The following is a 16,453-nucleotide window of genomic DNA, read 5'->3' on the forward strand; positions in this document are numbered from 1 at the left end:
AGAAGTCTTACTTTCCCATGTGCTCTCTTACTACTCTTACCACCCTCTGGGAGAGGGGAGTAGGCTATGCTATACTTCTTGACTCCCTGTCTGTCTGGATCACTTATGGAACCCTTGTCACATGGGTCACAGTTAAGGACTCCATGTTTCTGCACCACAGAGACAGACTAAAATGATTACATTTTCTAATGTGATCTCTGCTTTGAAATTCTTGTTCATCACATATGAGTTGGGTGAATTACTAAAAACATTGGGTAAGGGCAAAAGTCTTTCAGACAAGCATCTTGCAGCAGCTTTTTGCTAGGAAGATTGTTAGTAATTATCATCTAGTGTGTAAGGAAAGACTGCAAATGAACAGTTCTTAGTGAGGACTTGGACCAGCATAACATTTTCTGAGTTTTGCTCAGGTTTAAAATTGAAACCGGTAGTTGGAAGTTTTCAAGGGGTGGATGTGAATTGGGCAAATGCTTATCTGCTGCTGCTTTGGTGGTGGGTTATGGAGAAAAGTTGATGGGTTATGGAAAAAAAGTCATCATCCATCTACAGTTTTGGAACTCTGCAAGTGTAGTACACTGCAAAGTAAGAATTGACCACAGCAAATGCATTAGTGGTGTGATGTGTTGTGTTTATAACGGTGGTGAATGACGTAAAAGCTGCAAGAGGTAAGATACCTGTTTTCTGAGGGCTTTGTCACTCAAAAGCTATTGCTGCCTGTTGCCTACATGAGCAGCTTGAAGTAATACGTGCACATGTGATTTAAGGGGAATAGTTTGTCAGCCTTCAGTTACTACTTTTAATACTTGATAGTAGCACTTGTTTTGTGTTAGAGTTCTCGTGGGATCAATTTTGATAGTTTTAAGCAGTATTTCTTTGACTAGAACTGTGTATTTGCTCCAGGTTACACTGTGAACTTAGTGTGCGTATCTCTGTAGATATGCCATTGCAATTTGGATGTTCGAGAAACTAAATTCTAGAAGTCTTAAAAGCCAAACTAGTTCGTTCAACCATTCTAATTTCTGCTTCTCACATACTCTGAGCAGACCAAGTAAATAAAATCATTTGTAGGCATTGCAGTAGCAGGCAGGGAAAGTGTGATTCTTTATTGAGAAATAACTGCAGAGGGCTTAGATGTTTTCCTTATTTACACTGTCATCAGACTTCCTTGGCTGTGGTGTGGGAGTGGCAGTTAACCCCCACTTGTATAGGATTGACACAGAGTTGTTGCTAGGAAAAAGATGCAACAGTCCTTCAGATTATAGGAGCTTGTCTTGTAGTGTTTAATGTAGTGCTTGGAGGCAAAAGCTGTGTTGAACTTTTAGATTTCTGTTGTGTACCCTCATCATTGGGATGTCTTTCTTTCTATTCTGTATCTTGTGAAATTTGCAGCCTGCTCACCTGCCCATATTAATGACAGTGTCTGCAGTTGGATTAAGCTGTTCATTTGATAGTCAGATGGATGGCTGACCTGGACGCCCTTTTCAGTATGATCCAGGCACAAGGTACATAGAAAACAGTCAGCAAACTACTTAAATGAAAACTCGACATTGGAGGTCAAAAACTATATTTCTATTTCTATTGTATCTTTATATTTTGAGCCATTTTAATGCATCAGGATCAGAGTGCTTCTTATTTAGATTTTATATTTTCTTACATTTGCTACAAAATGTCCATCGTGGGACCTGCCAGAGTGATATGAAAATGTTTTATGCGATGTGAAATAGAGGTTACTTAAACTAAGATTTATTTGCTAACAGTCAGTTTCATGAGCTGTAGAAATTTATTGTCATTTAATACTGTCTACTGTCACTTTAATATTCACTAAGTAGTATTTAGTTCATCAGGTTTTAGTAGTAGTTTTTTTAAGAGCGGGAGTTTTTGTTTTTAAATTGTGTATTATGATTGGTTTAGTTAACCACATAACATGAGGTCTTACCTTTTTATTAGTTACTTTGTATCCGATGTATTTTTATCTGAAGAAGTTTGCTTTGAACAGCAAACGAAAAACGCTTAATAAATACCAGATGTTCATCGTGTTTCACTGTTGCAGTCATTACACTTGAGTTATCCTGCTGGCAGGCTACCCACAGTCTGCCTGAATTCCAAAGTCCTGGTCCAGTGCCGGTTGCTGTCGCCTCTTCCCTGACGTCAGTGCGCCAGGGGTATAAAAGATGCAGCCGATGCCATTTTCTTCAGTATTTCTTGCCGCACGGTGCCCGAAGCTAAAGCAGTTCGCAAGTGCCGGTCGGCCGACTCCTGAGATTTTCAAAATCGAATTTCAGATCCAAAGTCTTCAATAAAGCTAAGTACCCTGTTGGGGAAACTTTTTTCTTGCTCCAGACCGATGTCAGAAAAAGTTAACAATTGTATTTCTTGTGGGAAGGAAATACCTCATAAGGATTTCCACTCTTACTGTATTCCTTGCCTAGGCCCTGACCACGACGTTGCTAGTTGTCTGTTTTGTGCTGGAGTTAACCAATGCACTATTAAGCGTCTGTACGATTTTGCTTTTCATTATTTTGGCAGAAGGTTTAACTACATAATGCTGTCGGAACAACCGACCGGAATTCATAAAAAACGCAAGGATAAAGACAAGGACAAGCATCCCAGGTCCAAAACCAACGACGAAGTCTCTTCTAGGACAGTCGCCCGTTTGCCGGTGCTCAGTGAGGCGCTTTTGCAGCCCCTGACTCCTGCTACCTCAGAGCCACAGGCCGTCTCCAACTCCCACGTGGAGACAGCTAGGCCTCTGGATACTCAAGGTATTGGCCCTTTGGAAATTAACCCTTCAGATGGGTCCGGAGCCGCTGAGCAGGCATCGGCTTCTGAGGGTGTCTTCAGACCTATACGACTTTATATAAAGCCTACTTCAGCATCCAAGACAAAGTCTAAAACAGTTTTAAAGACAAGGAAACCAGTACAGCATTCTCCAGGACAGGCTTCTATGCCTAAGAAACAGATGCTGAAAACGGCCGAAGACCTAATTATTTTGATCAGGGGTTCCTATCCTCCTCCTGATAAGAGGCCTAGGCAAGACACTGAATATGATTCCTCTGATCAGGTTTCCATTTCGTCTGATTCCTCTTCTGATCAAGGGTATTTTGTTCCTCTCTATGAGGATTCTGATGCTGAAGATTGTATTCCTTCAGCTTCTCCTCCTGAGGACTATTCTTTTGGGGAAACCCTGCATACCATGAGGGAGCATTTCCATTGGGAGAGCCAGGATTATTCTGATTCTAAGAAAAGACTTAGAGACTTTCTTTTACTTCCTCAGTACAGACCTCTTAATTCCCCCTGTTCTAGACATAGTAGATGATGTTTTTTCAGAGTCTGGCCTGTCTCCAGACTCTCTACCTCCTGCCCCTGTTAAGCCAGACAGATACTACAGGGTCCCAGACTCCCATAAATTTCTTTACAAAAACTCTGCTGCTGACCCAGAAACCATCTCACAGGGCCCCAAAGGGATCAAGGCTGCTTCTGCCAAAAACCCTGTCCCCTCAGACAGAGATTCTAGGGCTTTGGACAGATGGGGGGAAAAAAGTTTACACTTCTGCTACCTTGGTTTTAAGGGCTTTAAATTGTCAGTTTCATATGCTGAAATATCAGCAATACTTAATGTCTTCGTTAAAACAAAAAATGTTGATGAATTCTGAATGTTCTGAGAACAAAGATTTGCATTATTTATTCCATGCAGCTGAAAAAGTGGGAAAACATACTTTGCAATGTGGCAATGATTCACTGGAGGCCTCATGCAGGGCCGCTGTTACAGGTTCTGTTATTAGAAGGTATGCTTGGTTAGAGGAACAGAATCTGCCTGATCATGTTAAAGCAAAATTATTGGATGCTCCATTACAGCATGATACTTTGTTTGGTGTCAAGGCAGAGGAGGTGTTAAAGAAAGTGGAGGATAAGGCAAAATCTATGCAGACAGTAAAGGATTTCTTACAGGTACAGCCACCCAGATTTAGCAGGAACTGGTCCTGTAAGAATTGGTCCTTTCCAGTGTTAGACCACAAAGAGGCAGATTCAGACGCCCTAGAGGCAGGCAACAGCCCCAGGGCTCATACAGGCCCAAACAATGGGGTGCTTCTACCTCCAAAAGCGGAGAAGACAAATCACAGCCTTATAGAATACAGTCCCAATGACTTCCCTCTGCCGATGCCAAGCACTTATTTTTTGGCAGCACCCTTAGGGGGAAAGCTAGCACTTTTTTCACAAAACTGGCACAAGATCACCCAGGACAAATGGGTCTTAAATATAGTCTCTCAGGGCTACAGGTTCCACTTTCACACCCTTCCAAAGGCAAAAGGTATGCCAGACCTGCCACACAATCAATGGCAAGAGGCACAAAAACAAGTTTCATCTCTCATGGACATGGGGGCTATTCAGCCAGTACCACAACAAGAGCAGGGACAAGGATTTTACTCAAGACTTTTCTTAGTACCAAGAAAGGACAAAGCCTGGACACCAGTTATGGACCTGTCTATTCTAAATACTTTCCTGGACTTCCCAAAATTCAAAATGTTGACTCTACAGCAGCTTCTGCCCATGCTGGACAAGAAGGCTTGGCTTGTAACTTTGGACCTCAAAGAGGCATACCTGCATGTCCCAATCAGACAATCTTGCAGAAGATACCTCAGATTCATAGCTGGCTCAATGCACTACCAATTCTCTGCACTGCCCTTTGGCTTATCTACTGCGCCCAGGGTCTTCACAAAATGCCTGGCACCAGTAATTGCATTTTGCAGACAGAGGAATTCAAATATACCCCTACTTGGACGACTGCCTTATTCAAGCAAAGGACAAAGATATTCTACTTCAGCATCTGGCATTTGTAAAAGGATTACTAATTTGCCTAGGGTACACAGTAAACGAAAAGAAATCAAAACTAGTACCCTCTCAATAGAGAATATTCCTGGGTGCAAGCTTAAATACAACTGCCCAGATGGTCTATCTCATGCCAGACAAACAAAGGCATCTGACTTCTTACTTCAAAGACATGACAACAAAGACCCAGTTGTCTGCAAGAAAAATTCTGTAGGCTCTGGGCTACATGGCATCCTGCATTCTACTAATACCATATGCAAGACTGCATATGAGGAAACTACAATGGTATCTAAAAAGTGTTTGGTCTCAACATTGCCACAGCCTGGAAACAGTAATTAATCTCATTCCCTGCCTGCAACAGGAATTTCAATGGTGGGCACAGGCTTGTCACCACAACAAGGGACAGCCATTCACCTTACCCACTGCCAGGCAGACACTAACATCAGATGCATCAGATTATGCCTGGGGGGCACACATGGCAGGAAAATGTATTCAGGGCACATGGCCCACAAACCAAATGCATCTTCATATCAATCAAAAAGAGATGCTAGCTGTACAAAATGCCCTGACGGCCTTCAAGGACCTCCTTCATCCAGGACAACTACTGATAAAGACGGACAATACTATAGTCATGTGGTACATAAGCAAGGGGGCACACATTCCTATCCCCTCTGCTGGCAAGCCATGACTTTGTGGAACACAGCATTGACTTATCAAGTACATCTGCAAGCACAATTCCTGCCAGGAAAGACAAATACTTTGGCAGACGAACTAAGCAGAAACCTCATGGATCCTCACAAGTGGAAACTGGATCCACAAATCTTCAACATAACAGGGAAGTGGGGATGCCCAGACATAGATCTATTCGCCTCCCCTCACAACTGCCAGCTACAGAGATTCTGCACTCGGACTTACCACAAGCAAGCATGGAAAGTGGACGCCCTTTCATTCAGCTGGAAAGCCCTTACAGTATATGCCTTCCCTCCTCTGCCTCTCCTCTCCAAGGTACTCCTAAAGGTCAGACGAGAAGCCAAAAATGATACTGATTGCCCCAGACTGGCTACACCAGCACTGGTACCCAGTCCTAAAGAGCTTGTCTCAAGGCCCAGCCTAGACATTGCCACTAATACCTCGTTTGCTGACCCAACAGAACAATCAGATCCTGCACAGCCAACTCAGAACCCTAAATATGGCTGCATGGCGGATAATGTAATCATTCAGAACACACCTCTCTCTAAAGCAGTTATGGATGTTATTTTGGAGGCCAGGAGGCCCAGCACCAGAAAATCTTCTGCAGAAAAATGGAAGAGATTCTGTGCTTGGAACCAAATGCAGGGAATTGACTCGCTTGAACCAAATATTCCTCGGATTTTGCAATACCTACCTGAGATGCTGGACAAAGGCCTATCCTTCTCATCAATTAAGGTCCATGCCTCTGCCATTTCAGCTCATTACAATACGGACCCACTTATTTTTTCTCATCCACTGCTAAGAGAGTTTCTCAGAGGGGCCAAAAGCATAAGACCTCCAAGGAGAGCTCCAGTACCTACATGGGACCTCAATTTTGTCTTGGAACAACTCGCACTGCCTCCTTTTGAGCCAGCCAATACAGCAGAGATAAAATACTTGTCATGGAAAACTGCTTTTCTCCTCGCAATAACTTCAGCCAGAAGAGTCTGAGTTACAGGCACTAATGGCTGTGGAACCTTATATTATTTTCCATCAGGACAGGGTTTCTCTGAGGACACACCCAACATTTATGCCTAAGGTAGTGTCCAACGTAGCTCTTAACCAAACCATACATTTGCCTACCTTTTATCCAAACCCATAGAGTAAGGGGGAGAGACTTCTGCATACTTTGGACATACACAGACAGCTACGCTTTTACTTGGACAAGACTAAAGCCTTCAGAAAGACTGAGCAGCTCTTAGTGGCATATGCTGCAGGTTCCCAAGGAAAAGCCATTTCAAAGCAGACTATTTCAAAATGGATAGGCCACTGCATTCGTTTCTGCTATTCACAACATGGCAAATCAGTGCCTAAGGGCATTGGGCCACATTCTACCAGAGCAGCAGCCTTCCACAGAGGAGTACCAACCAAGGATATTTTGGAGGCTGCAACATGGACTTCAGTGCACACTTTTACAAAGCACTACCATTTACCTCTCTATTCTAAATCCAGAGCAGGCTTTGCCACTGCAGATCTGCAGGGCCTCATAGCCACTCCAAACTTTATTTAGGCCCAGCCACCCAACCTCAGCTTTGGGATTCAACCCAAGTGTAATGACTGCAACAGTGAAACACGATGAACATAGTACAGTTGTGTACCTACTATAAATGTAGATGTTCGAGTGTATTCACTGTTGCAGTCCAGGTTACCCTCCCACCATCCCCCTTTTATCTTTGCTGGGACTTATCTGTACCTATCTATTCTATACAACCTATGTGGTGTATTTGCTTGTAGATGAAGGGTTATGTGCATGCTTTTTTATTATCATAATTTCTACAGCCTTCCCTTTTGGGGGCACCTGACATCTGGGCAAGAAAAACTGAAGAAAATGGCGTCGGCTGTATCTTTTATACCCCTGGCGCACTGACATCAGGGAAGAGGCGACAGCAACCGACGCTGGACCAGGACTTTGGAATTCAGGTTGACTGCGGGTAGCCTGCCAGCAGGATAACCCAAGTGTAATGACTGCAACAGTGAATGCACTCAAACATTTACATTTATGGTAGGTACACAACTGTACTTTTCCTACTCAGCTCTGCTGTTCCTGTTTGTTGTTTTACCAGCTGTTTGTTTGTGTGGCTGTTAGTCTTTTCATGTTTTATGCTTTGTCATCTGGTTCTCAAAGTACATTCCAAGTCTACTTTGTATGAGTAAGGAACTGTAGTTTTATTTTCCTTCCCTTATAAATAGAACGGCAGTGTTGTGAGTCAGAGTCACGAGCACCTGAAAGCTGACTTTCGTATTTTGAAGAGTTACCGGATTTATTTTGTTTTCAGAGCTGCTCTAAACTATTGATTAATTGTAAATTATCAACAAGTTCAAGTGCTTGAGCAACAGGATTTTCTAAGGCTGTCAACTTGTAGTCCTTCATGTCTTGAGAGACGCTACCCCAAACTATCCCTGAGGTGTCAAAGCTATCGCTGTAAATCAGAACTGTAGCATACAGGTATTACTTCAAAGAACTTGTAAGAGACATGCAGATGTACTGATTTTTCCCAATTTCTGTAGTTGGGTATTGAGATTTGTGTTGCATGTTGTAGAAATGTGTGATGTTTGTTTAAAAACATTTTACTTTATAACTTCTCTCATGTTATCTATTCTAACCCTACAGTGATGCACAGTACTACTACAAAATAGCTACAGCCTTCTGTTCTTGAATGTGTGTTGAGATTTCCTTTTTAGTGAGGTACAAATGTCTTTGTAGATTGCATTTTCCCACGTTTGTTGTTGAATTGGTACTGTCTTGATTTGTTACACTAGCATGCTAACCCTTCTTTAAAACCGTAATCACTGAACATGAAAAATTAGATATCTGTGCAGTGCATAAGACCAAAACACAGCTGTCTGGAAAGAAGTTGCCATTTGCAGAGAAGCATCAACAGGTGAATCGTGATACAAAAATATGCGGTCATCCGTGTGCGATTATACAGATTTTATTCTTTGCATCAAAAATAGTGGAGAAAAGTTCTGCAGTTCTTGGCATGTGACTTTTTGTAGCTACTGCTGACAGCAAGACAGAGGACTGGCTATGTAGTAGTACTGGATAGCAATATATAAAGATTTCCGTGTATTTATGGTAGGTCATATAGGCATGGGCAGATGATAACATCAGCAAGCAAAGGAGAGTAATATTGTTGGAATTGAATTCATCCTCCTGTCTTGGTGAGTACCTTCACATGGTGGACCTGTTTTTACAAAATCTTACAAAGAAGACACTGATATATACACTGTATGTATCATATAGCATATATCATGGACAGAAGTAGGTTAAAAAAGATAACTGGGTGCAGAAGTCTCAGGAAAAAAATGTGCAATCCTGGTAGGCGCACTGATGCTAAGACTAGAAGAAATTACAGTTAGAATCCTCAAAACACAAACAGTCCTACAGTGACGTTTGGTCAGGCTTAGGGGGATGATGTCCCCCTGTTGTTGAAAGAAGTAGTAGGCCACAAAAACTGAGAAGCCAAAAAAAGAGCCATAAAGATGATAGAGTGGACTATTGAGGATAAGAAAGAAATGATGTATTGTTACTATTATGCAAGAAGCCCAGAATTTCCAGACAGAAGATATTCAAAAAGATTGAGAGATGTTAGAGGAAAGAAATTTACTTGCACAAGAAAAACTGCCCAAAGCTTCAAATGCAAATTTGTGCTCATTAATACAACAGAGTCGTGAAATTGTTCTGTAGACCAAGAAAACTAGAGATTTCTGAAAAGTATAAAAGAGAAACAGGGACGTGGGAAAGAGGGAGCTGGTATGGTGTAATGTTTATGCAAAGGAGAAAGCCAAACTAATCAAAACAAAAAAAGCAGCTCCAAGGATATTTGAAGACAAAAAAATAGGCAAAGGCACCCAGGTTTGGCAAACTTCACAATACAAAATAAAAAAGATTACTTAACTTTTGATCCATATTCCTTTTTTGTGAAGTAGAAGTTAAATAAATAGAAGCTGAAGTTATGGAATACCTGTGAAGTGAAGGATTTAGTGTATAAAGTCTAACAGTTTATGTTACAGCATGGTGGAACCATGAGTTCCCAAAGTAAGGTGAAACAGTCTGAGTGGGAGGTGTCTGAAGAATATATATGGACACGGGGAAAGAAAGCGATATAATATGGCACAGTATTTATGCAAAGGAGAAAGTAAACTTAGTCTATATAAAAAAGCAGCACCAAAGATATTTGAAGAGAAATATAGGCAAAGGCATATGGATATGGAAAATTTAACAATACAGAAAAAATAAAGGGGGAGAGTAGAAAAGAGGATTATTAATGAAGAATTTAAAGAAATAGAAACTGAAGGTATGGATTACATGTGAAATGCAGGATTTTGTGTATAAAATCCAACTCTGGTAATGTCACAGTACTATGGAATAGTGAGTCCCCAAATTAAGGAGAAGCAGGTGGAATGGGAAGCATCTGATCAGTTGCCACATGAAGATACTCTGGAGCCTTCAGTAGGAGACCAGTACAAAAGTTTAGTTGGAGTTGAACAGCAAGGGAAAGAACAGGAAACTAGCATTTCTGACACAGTCAGTGTTGTGAAGTAATAGCCAGTGAGTTCCCATGTGAAACAACTGATGACTCGGGATGCAACTGAAGAGAATGTCATAGGAAGATGTTCTGGAACATACTGTAGAATGCCAGCAGGAAATTATGAATGAGTAATGTGTCCTCAGTTTAGAAAAAATAGATTTAAGGGATGAGTTGCTTGATTTAATAGAAATGGATAGACATTAAAATCGATGGAAGAGAAAGATTACAGAAGATTACAGTAAGACCCAAAATGTTAGCAAGTCTGATAAAACAAATGAACACTGTAGTCAAGACAGTTAATAGAAATTCATGTGATGTAACAGAAGTAAATGAGATATATTAATGTGCAGCTAAATTAGTAACAGTCTTGCCACAAAAATATAGGGCAATATGGGAAAGGAAGGGAAGAAATTAAATGCCATCATGGAAGTATTGAATAGAGAAAGGTATAAAGCAATTAAGGGAAGAAGTGTGACTGATAGAAGCGAATAGAAGAGGGAACAGATTGACAAAAATACTTAGAAAGATGTGTTAAAAGCAATGTGCAGTATTAGAACAGACCAGGATCTGTCATACACTATTGCAAATAATAAACTAAAGATATCAGCACAGGCAGAAAAACTTAAGATATGCAGATAAAGGAAAATTACGAAATAAGCAATTTGATGACCCAAAAAAGTTTTATAGAGAATTTGGAATAGAAACACCACCAAAAAAGAGGAAATAGACACATTTTGCAGAAATGTGTATGAAGAACCCTATATGAAATAGGATGTAGTGCTAGCCAGAGAAACTGAAACAAGTAAGAAAAGCTCCTGACTGGAAACCCCGTGCCCAGATGCAGTACTTGACTTCTGGCTAAACGTATTAACATCTTTACAGGAGTATTTAGTCCTAAGTAAGAACTACCTATACATGCAGCCTAAGCAGACACTAATCTGGTTAGCAATAGGAAAAATTATACTCCACCATAAAAGTGAACCTGCAAGCTATCCTAAAAAGTATAGACCAGTAATTTGCCTTTCGCTAGTGTATACACTATGTACTGGAATTGATGTCAACGGTGTATAAGCTATGTACTGGAGTTGATGCCGACAGAGTTTATAGTTGTTTAGAAGAAAATTCAAACATGGCAACAGAACAAAAGGATAACAGAGTTCTATTTAGCAAAGGATCTGAGGAATTCGAAAAAGGGAAGAAACTAAGTAAGGCATGGATAGATTACAAAAAAGCATTTGACAGCATTCCACATTTCAAGGCTAAAGGAGTGCTTACAGATGTGTACGATACACCATATATTGATCAATTTCATTACAGTGACAAGCCACTTTGCAGCTAAGCCATGTTAAAGGACATAGTATCCCAGGGATAAAAATTCAAGGGGGGGATAATCCAGGGTGACTGTCTCACTGTTGCACTTTTGTCTTGTCCTTAACTCATTAAGCTGTCAACTTAACAGGTTAAACCACTAAAAACCAAAACAAAAAAAATGACATATATATTAATCGCTTTCATCTCTTATCGGAGCTTCATCAGAATATAAAAACAGTTAAGTTACTGAACTTTTATACACACATCAATGGACAATGACAACACTCCCTTTGATGTTTCAAGAGGAAGCGTCTCCAACCATTCCTAGGCAGAGTAGTATCACAATGCCATCTAGTGTTTGGAATATTTAAGTGCACTTCACCTTGACTGTGTGTAATCTTACAAGCCAGTTAAAATGTAAACTTTTAGTATCAAGCAGATGTTTTATATATATATAAATGTGTGCGCATGTATGTGTGTGTGTGTGTATATATATATATATATATATATTTGTGAAAAATCTTAGTTAAATATATTAGACAAAAAATAATAATAATCACATCGCATGCTGTCAAGATGAAGTGCACTTAAATCTTCCAAAGACTAGATGGCATTGTGATACTGCTTTGCCTAGGAATGGTTGGAGACACTCCCCCTTGAAACCTCAAAGGAAGTGTTGTTATTGTTCATGGATGTTAAAAGTTTTGTAACTTAACTGTTTTTATATTCTGATGAATTTCCAATAAGGGACGAAAGCGGTTAATATATATGTAATTTTTCGTTTTGGTTTTAAGTGGTTTTACCAAATAAAAAGTTGATGCTCGCGAACTTCTGCTTTGGATTTGTTTTGGTTTTGGAGCCTTTTGGATTTTGTTTTACCAACTTAGCAGGTTAGGTGTTGTAATTTGCCTCCCAGAAAACAACATAGTGTAAAGACTTCTCATCTTTTTGTGGATGATTTAAAACTATATAGCTCATCAGACGAGGAGGTGAAAGCACAACTGTGAATGGTGAAAACTTTCTCAGGTGATGAATAAGAATGTCATTTGGTCTTGATGTGTAAAAATAAAATTTAAAGCAGGAAAGCTGCAGCGCAAAGAAAATATCAGGAATATGTTACAAAGAAACTTGAGCAGGAGTGTGTGTAAATATTTGGGAATTGTTGGAGTAACAATCAAACAGAAATAAATCTGAACAAAGCTTAGAAAGGAATATTTTAAAAGACTAAAATTAATACTGAAAACAGCCCTGACATCTAGGAACAAAGTCCAAACTGTAAACCAGATTGCTCTTACAATTTTGGGATGATTGACTGGCTCCAAAAGGTATTGTCAGTTAAACAGGAAAACAAGAAAAATGCTTCATGTTTATTAAATGATGTATAAAAATCACTGTATGCCAAGATTATATATTTGTCATTCTGAAGGAGATGTTCTTAGTGTTTTGCTGTTGCAGTCATTACATTTGGGTTATCTGCTTGCAGGTAGCCCTCAGTCAGCCTGATTATTGAAGTCATGGGTCCTGCGTCAGTTGCTGTCTCATCTTCCACGACGTCAGGTAGTCAGGGGTATAAAGCATGCAGCAGACGCCATTACATCAGTTTTTCTTGCCGTGCGGTGCCCGAAGCAGAAGCAGTTCGCAAATGCCGGCCGACTCCTGAAATTTTCGTTTTCGAGTTTCAGATCCGAAATCTTCAACAAAGCTAATTACCCCATTGGGGATCCTTTTACTTTCTCTAAACCGATGTCAGTAAAAGTTAACAGTTGTATTTTTATGGAAAGCAAATAACTCATAAAGATTTTCATTCGTACTGCATTTTTTGCTTAGGCCCAGACCACGATGTCCCTCGCTGTCTTTTTGTGCCTTATTCAAACCTCGAACTATTCGTCGTCTGTTCATTTTCGCATCTAAATATTTTGGTACTCGGTTCAGTTATCCAGAAATGGCTTTGTTAAGCCACCCGACTACCGACATTCCGAAAAACTGCAAAGATAGACGGACCGCATAGGTCCAAATCTGCTGACGACGCTTCTGTTAAGCTAGTCACCAATTTGCTGGTACTCACAGAGGAGCTTTCGCAGCCCCTGTTATCTGCTACTTCAGATTCGCAGGCCCCTACTGAGGCCCATTTGGAGTCTGGTATGCCGCGCGATGCTACTTTGACTGTGGAACCTGTGGATGTCTCTACCTTGGATGGGTCTGGAGCCGCTGTGCAGGCACCGGCTTCTGAGGGTGTAGTCAGGCCTACTGACTTGCATATTAAACCGACGCCATCTTTTTCTTCAAGGCCTAAAACTCGATTCACGCCTAGAAAACCGATGCCCAGACCGCATGGTCAGGCCCCTATGCCTAAAAAACAAATGATAAGAATGGCTGAAGACCTTATTACTCTAATCAGGGGAAGCCACCCTTCTCCCTCTAAGAGACCTAGAACTGATTTTCCTTCTGATTCTTCTGATCAGGATTCTGAAATTTCTGTTTTCTCTGACCAGGAAGTTGCTCTTATCTACCTATGAGGATTCTGATGCAGAGGACTCCATTACCTCTGCTTCCCCTCCAGAAAATTTCTCTTTTGGTGAAACTTTACATACTCTTAGGGAGCATTTCTACTGGGAAAGCCGGTATTACTCTGTTTCCAAAAAGAGGCTTAGGGGATTCTTACTCCTACCTCAACACAAGCTTTTAGCTGTCCCTCCTGTACTGGATATTGTAGATGATGCCTTCTTGGAATCTAGCCTGGCACCTGACACTTTACCTCCAGCTTCCAGAAAACCTGACTGGTATTGCAGAGTATCTGACTGTCACAAGTTCCTCTTTAAGAATCCTACTGCGGATCATGAGACCATTTCACAGGGACCCAGAGGCATTAAGGCTGCTACTGCCTAAAATCCCCCCCCCCCCCGATAGAGATTCCAGGCCCCTGGACAGAATGGGGTAAGAAGGTATACACTTCTGCTACTTTGGCCGTTAGGGCCTTAAACAGCCATTTTCATATGTTAAAGTATCAGCAGCATTTTATTGGATTGCTTAAACAGAAAATGATGTTGATTCCTGACTGTGCTGAAAATAAAGAATTACAGGATTTAATGCATTCTGCTGAACAAGTTGTAAAACATGACTTTCTATACTCTGGAACAAGCTACCCATCTATGTCGAGCAAAGTTCTTCATTAGCACTCAAGAAAAATTCTTCATTAGCACTCAAGAAAAATCTTGATGAGTGGATGAGAAATGGGAAATATACCCCTGGGATCACTTCTGTGTCTCTGCTGGACAGTGGCACAGGAAAAATAACTTTCTTGGGTGGCGTAAGCTATGGAACTTTGCTGGCTAGGCTTACGTAGGCCCTTGGGCTGATAGCCTAGTACCTACCTATGAACCTGTGAACCTATTAGAGGCATCTTGCAGGGCTGCTGTCACTGGGTCTGTACTTAGAAGGCATGCTTGGCTTAAGGAGCAAACTTTGCCAGATCATGTTAAAGCTAAATTACTGGATGCTCCCTTAAACCAAGACCACCTGTTTGGCAACAAAGCAGAATTAAAAATATGGAGGAAAAAGCTGAATCTATGCAAACTGTTAAAGATTTCCTGCAAATACAGCCTCCCAAATTTAATAAGCACTGGCCTTCTAAGACTTGGTCCTTTCCTGCCTCTTCTAGCCCTTCTCAGTCTAATCCCAGGAGCAGCAGACCACCCAGGCTTCAGTCTCATGGTACTCACAGGCCTAAGCAGTGGGGCTCCCACTTCCAAAGCTAGAAGTAGTAAGACCCCCCACCCCATGGTAAACTGTCACAATGACTTAATTTTATACCTTCCAAGCCTTGCTCAACTCACTGTTCCTTTAGGGGGAAAGATCGCCCTGCATGCAAAAAACTGGGAGCTCATTACCCAAGACAAATCGGTTTTAAATATAGTTTCCCATGGATACAGATTCCACTTCCACTCCTTACCAACCCCAAACGGTTGGCCAGACCTACCCCCAAGTCAGTGGGCAGAGGCTCAAAAGCAGGTTCTCTCTCTTCTAAGTATCATGGCTATTCAACCTGTCCCAGAAGAGGAATGGGGGCAAGGTTTTTAATTTTCCTGGTATCCAGAAAAGACAATGTCTGGTGTCCTATCCTGGACCTGTCTATCCTAAACACCTTTTTGGTAATTCCAAAATTCAAAATGCTAACTCTTCATCAGCTGCTTCCCATGCTAGGCAGAAATGCGTGGTTGGTAACACTGGGTTTTAAAGGAAGCCTACCTGCACACCCCAATAAGGGAATCTTGCAGAAAATACCTACGCTTCAGAGCAGGCTACATACACTATCAGTTCTCTGCACTGCTTTTTGGCTTATCTACTGCTCCCAGGGTATTCACAAAGTGCCTAACTCCAGTCATTGCATTCTGCAGGCAATGAAATATTCAAATATACCCATACCTGGACGATTGTCTAATTCAGGCAGAAAGCTAGGACATAGGCATTTATAAATAAATTAACTTTTCTGAGGTACACCATAAATGAAAAGGCATCACATCTAGTACCCTGCCAACAAATTGTATTCCTGGGAGCAAGCTTGACTACAACTTCCCAGATGGCCTACCTCACGCCAGAGAAACAAGTTTACAAGTTTATTTGACAGCCTACTTCAGACTACTGGCCACAAAGATCCAGCTATCTGCAAGGAAAATACTGCAGACCCTGGGGTTCATGGCCTCTTGCATTCTACTAATTCCATATGCAAGACTGCATATGAGGAAACTACAATGGTATCTCAAAAGCCTATGGTGTCAACATTCTCAGGACCTAGAATCAATGATTCCTATAATCCCTTGTCTAAAGACAGAGTTCCTTTGGTGGGCAGAGGCCTGCCACCAAAACAAGGGACTATCATTCACTCTACCCCCTGCCGCCCAAACCCTAACAGATGCATCAGACTATGCATGGAGGGCTCACCTGGCAGTGAAGCGCATTCAGGGCAAATGGAACCCAAGTCAAATCCATCTGCATGTCAATCAAAAAGAAATGTTAGCTGTACAGAATGCTCTGACAGCCTTCAAGGACCACATTCTTCC

At 41.2% G+C, this 16,453-nt stretch overlaps 1 protein-coding gene across 2 annotated transcripts in view; it reads left to right on the forward strand.

The window, feature by feature from the left end:
* The window catches only part of DNAJA3 (DnaJ heat shock protein family (Hsp40) member A3), a 911,667-nt gene that overhangs the window by 279,739 nt on the left and 615,475 nt on the right, over window positions 1–16,453 (forward strand). The window lies entirely within an intron of this gene.

Source organism: Protopterus annectens, chromosome 12.part0 (genome assembly GCF_019279795.1).
Source record: "Protopterus annectens isolate FY-2018-M chromosome 12.part0, PAN1.0, whole genome shotgun sequence".
Taxonomy (NCBI): Eukaryota; Metazoa; Chordata; order Ceratodontiformes; family Protopteridae; genus Protopterus; species Protopterus annectens.